Source organism: Chlamydotis macqueenii, chromosome 5 (genome assembly GCF_036417535.1).
Source record: "Chlamydotis macqueenii isolate bChlMac1 chromosome 5, bChlMac1.mat, whole genome shotgun sequence".
Lineage (NCBI taxonomy): Eukaryota > Metazoa > Chordata > Aves > Otidiformes > Otididae > Chlamydotis > Chlamydotis macqueenii.
In genome coordinates this window covers 21915315-21925119 of record NC_141560.1, presented here as the reverse complement: position 1 = coordinate 21925119, position 9805 = coordinate 21915315, and positions in this window count along the sequence as shown.

Below are 9805 nucleotides of genomic sequence, written 5' to 3'. Positions count from 1 at the left end.
GGGATTGCCCCGACCCATGTGCAGGACCTTGCACTTGGCCTTGTTGGACTTCATGAGGTTCGCACGGGCCCACCTCTACAGCTTTCAAGGCACACTTGGAGGTCATCCCTTCCCTCCAGCATGTCAACCACACCACGGAGCTTGGTGTCGTCAGCAAACTTGCTGAGGGTGCACTCTATCCCACTGCCCATGTTGCCAACAAGATGTTAAACAGAGCCAGTCCCAATATCAACCCCCGAGGAATGCCACTTGTCACTGATCTCCACTTGGACATTGAGCCATTGACCACAGCTCTTTGAGTGCGAGCATTCAGCCAATTCCTTATCCACTGAGTGATCCATCCATCAAATCCATGTCCCTCTAGTTCAGAGATAAGGATGTCGTGCTGGATAGTTTCACGTGCTTTGCATAAGTCCAGGTGGGTGACATCAGTTGCTCTTCCTTCATCCTCCAACACTGTAACTCCATTATAGAAGGCCATTAAATGTGTCAGGTATGATTTTCCATTAGTAAGGACATGTTGGCTGTTACCAATCACCTCCTTATTTTCCATATGCCTCTGCATAGTTTGCAGGAGAACCTACTCCATGATCTTGCCAGGCGCAGTGGTGAGATTCACTGACCTGTAGTTCCCCAGGTCTTTGTTTTTTCCCTTTTTTAAAATGAGGATTATGTTTCCTTTTTTTCCAGTCAGTGGAAACCTCATTGGACTGTCACAACTTATCAAATATGATGGATAGTGGCTTAGCAACTTCATCCACCAGATCCATCAGGCCCTCAGATGCATCAGGTCCAATAGACTTCTGATACATTTCTTTCAGAATTGAGTGTAGCTACAGATGTATAGGTGTTATTTAGCTTGAATATTATTTCATACAAAAATTTTTTTTAGAGCGTTAGTCACTCCTCAACTAATTTCCTATGGATATTGCAACAGGGGAGTTCAGAAGAAGATATGAAGGGGAGAAGGCTAATACTGCCATACTCCAGTCCAGACAGACTGTGTTGGATGTAGGATTTTACATGTACTACACATTATTAATGGCCTCCAGGGTGCTTTTTTCTGAGTAACCTCAAAGCAGGAGCTGCATTTCATAGCAACTGTACAGGGTACATACTATGTACCTCTAATGCACAGTGGCTTCGACTGAATCCTCACACTGTCTGTCTACATTTTCACAGACTTAGCTGTCAAGAATATTCTCACTTTCTAACAAACATACTTTAATTTTTTTATTCCTAAGATAGGTCAGCACTCCTCTGGTGCCTGTAGAGCACTGCCAGTCACATGGCTCATTCAGACCAGCCTAGATAAAGATGGAATTGCTGCGGCACTTTAAGCCTTTTCCAGAGTGAAGCTTGCTGTGTGTACTGGTGCCTTAGGAGTGGTATTTAAATAAGTGCAGATGTTGCTGGAGCCTGGCAGAGTAAACATTGCTAGCAGAAAGAGGGAATTGTGTGGAAAAATAATGTGATTCACTAACGTGCAGAATGGCAGCATGTAGGGAGATTGTCTGAGCACAGCTCTAAATACAGTCACATAAAGCGCAGCGTCTCTGAGCTGTTTGAGTGGTGGGTTTAGAACTGCTACACGACGTACTTACATTTTGAAGGTCACTTTCATCTTAAAGGTGAAGAAGATGGTGATTAGAGCTGGAAATATCTTTATCCCAGAAGAAATTTAAAAACCTCCTCCTTCTTTTTCTTCCTGACAGTGTATGCTCATTGAATTCATAACTCATGTAGCTTTAATATGTAACGATTTTCTTCTACAACAGCTTCACAACTGTGCTTGAAGATGACTCCCCATCTGGACAGCCTTCTGGGAAACCCTGTCCAGCTTGCACAATCCACAAGAACAGATCCTGTTGCATTAAAGATCTAAAGTCCTTTATCAGTAGTCCCGATTAACAGGGAAGGTCCTAGATGACTGGAGGCTCGCCAGTGTGATGCCCATCTACAAGAAGGGCCAGAAGGAGGATCCCAGGAACTACAGGACTGTCAGCCTGATCTCAGTGCCGGGGAAGATTATGAAGCGGTTCATCTTGAGTGTGCTTACCAGGCACATGCAGGACAACAAGGGGATCAGGCCCAGCCAGCATGGGTTCATGAAGGGCAGGTCCCACTTGACCAATCTGATCTCCTTCTAGTGGATGAGGGAAAGGCTGTGGATGTTATCTACCTGGACTTTAGTAAAGCCTTTGACACTGCCTCCCACATCATTCTCCTAGAGAAACTGGCTGCTCACAGCTTAGACAGATGTACTCTTCACTGGCTAAAAAACTGTCTGGATGGCCAAGCTGAGAGAGTTGAGGTGAACAGAGTTAAATCTAGTTGTTGGCCAGTCACAAGCGGTGTTCTGCAGGGCTCAGTTTTGGGGCCAGTCTTGTTTAATATCTTTATCAAAGATCTGGACCAGGGGACTGAACGCTTCATCAGTAAGTTTGCAGGTGACACCAAATTGGGTGGGAGTGTCAATCTGCTTGAGGGTAGGGAGGCTCTGTAGAGGGATCTGGACAGGCTGGATAGATGGGCCGAAGTCAACTGTATGAGGTTTAACAGGGCCAAGTGTCAGGTCCTGCACTTCAGTCACAACAACTCTACACAATGCTACAGGCTTGGGGAAGAGTGGCTGGAAAGCTGACCAGCGGAAAAGGACCTAGGAGTGCTGGTTGACAGCCGACTGAACAGGAGTCAGCAGTGTGCCCAGATGGGCAAGAAGGCCAACAGCATCCTGGCTTGTACCAGGAACAGTGTGGCCAGCAGCATTAGGGAAGTGATCATGTCCCTGTACTCAGCACTGGTAGCACTGGTGAGACTGCACTACAAATACTGTGTTCAGTTTTGGGCCCCTCAGTACAAGAAGGATGTTGAGTTGCTGGAACACGTCCAGAGAAGGGCAACAAAGCTGGTGAAGGGTCTGGAGAACAAGTCTTCTGAGGAGCAGCTGAGGAAACTGGGGTTGTTTAGTCTGGAGAAGAGGGGGCTAAGGGGAGACCTCATTGCTCTCTTCAACTACGTGAAAGGAGGTTGTAGTGAGGTGAGCATTGGTGTCTTCTCCCAAGTAACTACTGGTAGAACAAGAGAAAATGGCCTCAAGTTACATTGGGGAGGTTTAGATTGGATATTAGGAAACATTTCTTTACTGAAAGAGTGACCAGGTACTGGAACAGGCTACCCAGGGAAGTCGTGGAGTCACCATCCCTGGAGCTGTTCAAACAACATGTAGACATTTCACTTTGGGACATGGTTTAGTAGGCATGGTGGTGTTGGGCTGACAATTAGACTTGGTAATCTTAGAGGTTTTTTCCAGTCTTAATTATTTTTCCCTCCCCTTCTCTCCTCTCCTCTCCTCTCCTCTCCTCTCCGAACCTCTCCTCTCCGAACCTCTCCGAACCTCTCCTCTCCGAACCTCTCCTCTCCGAACCTCTCCTCTCCGAACCTCTCCGAACCTCTCCTCTCCGAACCTCTCCTCTCCGAACCTCTCCGAACCTCTCCGAACCTCTCCGAACCTCTCCTCTCCGAACCTCTCCGAACCTCTCCTCTCTGAACCTCTCCTCTCCAAACCTCTCCAAACCTCTCCTCTCCGAACCTCTCCGAACCTCTCCTCTCTGAACCTCTCCTCTCCAAACCTCTCCGAACCTCTCCTCTCTTCCCTTCTCTTATCTTCTCTTCGATTTTGTAAAGAATATATTTTAGTTACTTTTAATACGAATCCTCACAGTCAAGTTATGGTATTCAAAATCTCAAATGTTTTTAGCTGAAAACAGCAAAGTCAGCTAAAAGTTCTTGATTTGGATGAGAGGAGGGAACAAGGTTTAACAAAGTGTTTAGATTTTAAGTTTTTAACTGAACTGGAAAACATATATGGAAAGCACCACCTAGACCACCTCTGTCTGTCAGAGACATTCTATATTGCACTTCACTAAAGAAAATATAAAGTAACGTACTCTCAATCTCAATGGACAACTGAATACAAAGTTTTTCCACACTCTTAGGATTTTCTGTTCAGTGCATAACAGAAGTAGCTGGACAGATGAGAATTTTAGATCCAGACACTCGCTTACTCCATCTTCCCATAAACTATTTCCAGTCTATTGTGTTCTGATATGGAGAATCAAAACACATATCCTTTCTGGATAACAGCCCAACCAGAACCAGGTTAGCTGACATAACTCACATGTTTCCAATGTACACTAAGTCTGTTGCACACCAGTTTCACTAACAACTTGGCAGGCATTTAGTGGTGGCGTCATTTCAAGGGATGGAGAGTCACAGGAAAGTTTTTGTGCTAGATTGTGTCTGTTGAAACAGCTTTGCTTAAGGGATCAGTGCACAGGCTTCCTGGAGTTTCCTTTAATTGTTTGTGGAAAGCTGTGTTGCAGTTACTGAATGGATCAATCCTCACTGTGACAAAGACAACTTTAGGGGCTTTGACATTTTATTTTATAGCTTATATGTATAGCCCACCATTGTATTTAACTCTGCTGTGACTAGGCTGTGGGTAGGAGCTGTTCCTAGATCAAATACGATGGATTGTCACCATGGACTACTACCAATCAAAGCTCTTTCACAGTTCAGTTACTAGCAGTGCGTACTTCTAAACTGTGGGCATGCAGCACTGCAAGTAGCTGTACTGCAAATAGCTGCACCACAATCATGGGTGAACTCAGTTTTGTGTGTAGTTTGGAGATAAATTTATTGAGCTGTTTAGATTGTAATCTAAAGGTACAATATTAATGTCAGCTAGATGAGGTAGGCCTGATATTTAGAAAGAGGTATCATCTTTGGACAAGCCTAATTTACATAGTCAATATGCCATTTGAAAGTCTAGAAGACAGCATAACAGGAGATGCTACTGCCGTATGCTTCTTCCAGGTGTTTAAAAAAACCTGCTAACAACAGCTAAATCATACTAAGTAATACAGTGAATAGAAAGCCAGGAAATCTTTCCTTCTTTCTTTTTTGCTTAATCCCACTCTTGGAGCAAGGGTCCTTCAGAGCTTGTTCACAGGGGCCAAATTCAATGCTAAATAACAATTTAGAAGTAAAAAAATAGAGGAGGATTCTGATTTAGCCAGGCATAGGGAAAGATATAACATGAAGATTTATATAACTATTACCCATGTATCTCCTTAGATGATCATTTCATTATTCTTCTGCCAAGGCTTTAAGCTGCTGACATTCAGTTGGCTACTTTATTTATTTATTTAAGTATTTAAATGTTTGAGATTATGTTTCAAACTGCAGCTTTACAATCTTTCTGAAACGTTTTATCAGCTGGTTTCTCTCAGTGCAATATCATTGGGGCAATAATTATGTCATCCAGCTTTAAAACTGCTTAAAAATAAAAGATTAAAAAAGCAACACAAAAATGGGTGAACATTTCACCTCTTCAAAGAGCAGGTATTCAGATCATTTCTGGCTCATAACATCATATCCCACTAATAATAACTCTGTTCTTTGGAGAGGGTTTCGTACATATATGAATATCTAGTAGGTGAGATGTGAATTGAAGAACCCACTAGAGATGTAAGGCCCTAATCTTTATTTTTTTGCCTTGGATGATCCACCATTAAAGCACTTCAGAATGGTTCTTGTCATCAACTCACCAGCTTACTCTCAAGAGTCTGTCATCAGCCCTGTGTTTCCAACAAGCTTTCCTCTTGAAAGAGAAAAATGGAAAGGAACACCTGCTTGAAGTTTAAATTCAGTCTGAAAGATGACAACAATAATTTTTATTTAAAGCATTGCCATTTTAAAGAAAAACACAGTGTCTTATTCTTAACATGATTGCTAAATTACACTGACAATGATCTCTTCAAAACTGTCGAGAAGGCAGAAGGTGAAATGGTGCTATTTTGGCACTGCTACATTTTTGGTTGTTCATGTGATTATTCATTGTTCAGCCTAATAAGCAGAGCTGAGCTAAAGTGGTGTAACGGTGTGTGGCTGCCAAAGTACATTAACAAAGTGGTCGTCATCTGACTGCACAGGGCTATTCAGACTGCAAAGCAGGAAACCAGAGGAAATTTCCCCCTTAGCTCCAAAAAATTGACCTATTTCTAAAGGACAGAACAAAAAGCAAGCCTTAGAAAATAAAAATGTCTAAGCTTCTATGGCTGCTATGACATAGCAGTAACACAAAGGCACTGTAGGGCTAATTCTTATTTTAGTATAGCACAGGTGACAACAGTATTTATCCTAAGTCATAGGAAGAATATTGTGATGCAGTTTACGCTCCTATGCTGTTTACATCTTGGTACTCCCTTATTCTTATTTGCTATTAGTGTTATTTGTTTGGGGTTTTTTTCCCAGTTTGTCTGAATTTACCAATCAAAGAAGAACTATTAAGTCTCTCAAGGCAGCAAGTCTTTTTCAGTGATGTGTCCATTTATTTTATTGCTAAGGAAAGCCTCAAGAGTTCCACACTTATGCAAGAAATTTAGTACACAGCCATCTGTGTTAAGAATATTTTTTCAAAAGTAAGTTAGGAATATTTCTTCCATATCCAGCTTACATATTTATGCTCTTTTCAAGTAATCTTTATATGTTACACTGTTGTCTTTGAACTCTTCAACCTGACTCACTGCTATTTGGCAAAGCACTATGTTTGCCCCTTAAGAGTCCTCATCACTAGGATGATACTGTGATGTTTGGGGTCAGCAGGAGGAGCTCTTACATTGAGCTGACAAATGAAGCAATCAGGAGTTGACCAGTCATTCCTGTAATATATGAAGAGGAGGAAGTTCTCTAACCTAATGTGTCACCTTTTACAATACTACTTTGTTAGTTTTAGTCACAGAGAGCATTCTGTGTAGCAGGATGGCTTTATTTCTGCTGTGGCCTTTGCTAGGAGTTCCTCTATGAGACAGATTCACTTTGGGGATCATGTATGGACATTAACTAGAATATGATAGGAAAGGTGACAGCTTGTAACCGCATTCTGTTCTGGGAATATGTGTACCTGTGTGTAAACGTAGAGAGAATAATTAATATAGAACGTATCTCACTTATAGATCACTGTTAATAATTTCTGTTTCATAGGTAAGGTCAAAATGTTCAGTCCTGTGAAACAGATAAAACATTTATCTTGAGATAGTTTCCAACTTCTGATAATTTTCTTGTCAAGTTTCTTCTCTTTTTTTGTTTTCTAGATTTGATAAACATTGGATGCAGTAGCTGTATGAAAGAAAAAGTTGAGCATCTGAACTGAACTATGCTTTGACACAAAGCAGAACAAGCAACAAATCCATGCAAATTGCTATTATGTTGTATGTAAATTTGTCTATAGTTTGTTCAAAGAGGACTATGTATAAATATGTGGGTAGACCACACATCTTTACAACTTGGTCTTGCTGCCTTAATTTGGGACAACCAACACCAATTTCAAAGTCAGAGTTTGTGATGCAAGCCCACAGCCATAAAAATCTGCACACAAATTGTCAACTCATTTCACTTTAATCTAGTTATCATTTGGTGCAGGAGTTCATTAGCAGTCTGGTTTACATTCCAACTTAGATAAGCATTGAAAAGATTCTCTGTCCTGCTTTCAGTCATGCTGTCTGATCTATGTTTGACATGCTCCCTTGCCTTCCTGTTTCCAGTGGAGATTATAATTTTGTATCATCATTCACCTGGTTCATGACAGATTACAAAATAGCCATTATTAATTTGAGTCCAACATCTCATTGTCTGTTAAGCAGTTTCCTTTTTTTTTCCTTAAATTTCTTGTTATGCATCTGTTAATGTAATGTCTAGTGTTTTGAACTAACTGCATCCTTCATGGAAAAAAAAAATCTCATGACAAGTTTTCTTACATAATGAAATTAATAATAGTATATACACATATAACTACATGTATATGCACCAAAAGTAAAACACAATACTCTGGAAGTTTCTTGTTGGGGTAATATTTTCTAAACTATGTTGTCTTTTCTATTTGTACTTACTTTCTTTTACATATTTCAGCAAATTACTTGTTCCAAGTCTGTCTTACATCATAAATACAAAATATTTTTAATGAGAAAAGGCATGGAATGAAAAGACATCTTGATTGACCAATTAGATATAGGACATCTGGGTTTGTGCTTGCTTTTAAACAATCAAGGTGCACTATGATTTCAGCTGATCTCTCTATGCCTCACTTCCACTCTCTAAAAGGTAGATGATACCATTTATGTATCATATAGTATGTTGGCAGGAAAATTATTAATATTTGTAAAGATATTTTTTTGGTATTACAGAAATATATTAGCAGTGCCATTTGCCACACTTTTGTATGTGACACAGTTCTCTTTAAAAGACTAATAGACAAAAACCAACCCTCAGCCTGAGCAGCAATGTGAATTTCATGTGTGTAGAGGATCTCAGAACACTTCGCTGTTTGCTTCCCTCTCTCTAAGCTCATATAATACCCATCTATTTCTTAACGTCTCCTCTATTTGGTACACTACTGTCAGATTTGTTTCTAACATGTGCCCTTCCCTTTGATCTGTTCTGATTCTATTTTTATATGACTTATCTGTAGCTGTGGTTTGTCCATGGACTTATTTTCAAGGAACAGTTCTTTTAAAAGACTGCAGGTTATCTGAAAGTGGATTATTCACGTGAAAATATGGTAAGTATTTCTCCCCTTACCTCTTGTCTTTCAATACCTCTGTTTAAAGTCTTTACATTATTGTCACCCAACACCTCCAAAGAACACTACTACTGCCTTTCCACTTTCCAACAGCACTCTGAAATGTGGCAGTAAAAATTGCTGCCTGTCAGTACTGGACTGTCTTTCATTATCTACATTACCTGCTCCAAGATGTGAGCATATTTACTGTTGTTATTTATATTCAGTATCACTTCCTTAGCATGATGGTCTCAGGAGAGGAACTGGAGATTATTATTTTCTCATATCTCCTAGAAAAAAGTTTAAACACAATGTGGATTCCTCCCTTTCTTTTCTCATCTTTTGTAACAATTCTTATATGCCTGTGAACAACCTTGTCATCCTCTTTTAAATTGACTTGTAAAATTTTCATTTTTTATTATATGGGTTTGATGGATGGACCACTCGGTGGATAAGGAGTTGGCTGGATGGCTGCACTCAGAGAGTGGTGGTCAACGGCTCAGTCTCCATGTGGAGACCGGTCACGAGTGGCGTTCCTCAGGGGTCCATGCTGGGCCCGGCCCTGTTCAACATCTTTGTCGGCGACATGGACAGTGGGATAGAGTGCACCCTCAGCAAGTTCGCCTATGACACCAAGTTGTGTGGTGCCGTCGACACGCTGGAAGGGAGGGATGCCATCCAGAGGGACCTTGACAGGCTGGAGAGGTAGGCCTGTGCCAACCTCATGAATTTCAACCAGGCCAAGTGCAAGGTCCTGCACCTGGGTCATGGCAATCCCAGGCACAAATACAGGCTGGGCGGGGAATGGATTGAGACCAGCCCTGAGGAGAAGGATTTGGGAGTGCTGCTGGATGAGAAGCTTAACATGAGCAGGCAATGAGCCCTTGTGGCCCAGAAGGCCAACCGCATCCTGGGTTGCATCAAAAGGAGCGTGGCCAGCAGGTCAAGGAAGGTGATTCTGCCCTGGTGAGACCCCACCTGGAGTACTGTGTCCAGTTCTGGAGCCCCCAACACAAGAAGGACATGGACCAGTTGGAGAAGGTCCAGAGGAGGGCCACGAAGATGATAAAAGGGCTGGAGCACCTCTCTTATGAGGACAGGCTGAGAGAGTTGGGGCTGTTCAGCCTGGAGAAGAGGAGGCTCCAGGGAGACCTGATAGCGGTCTTCCAGTACCTCAAGGGGGCC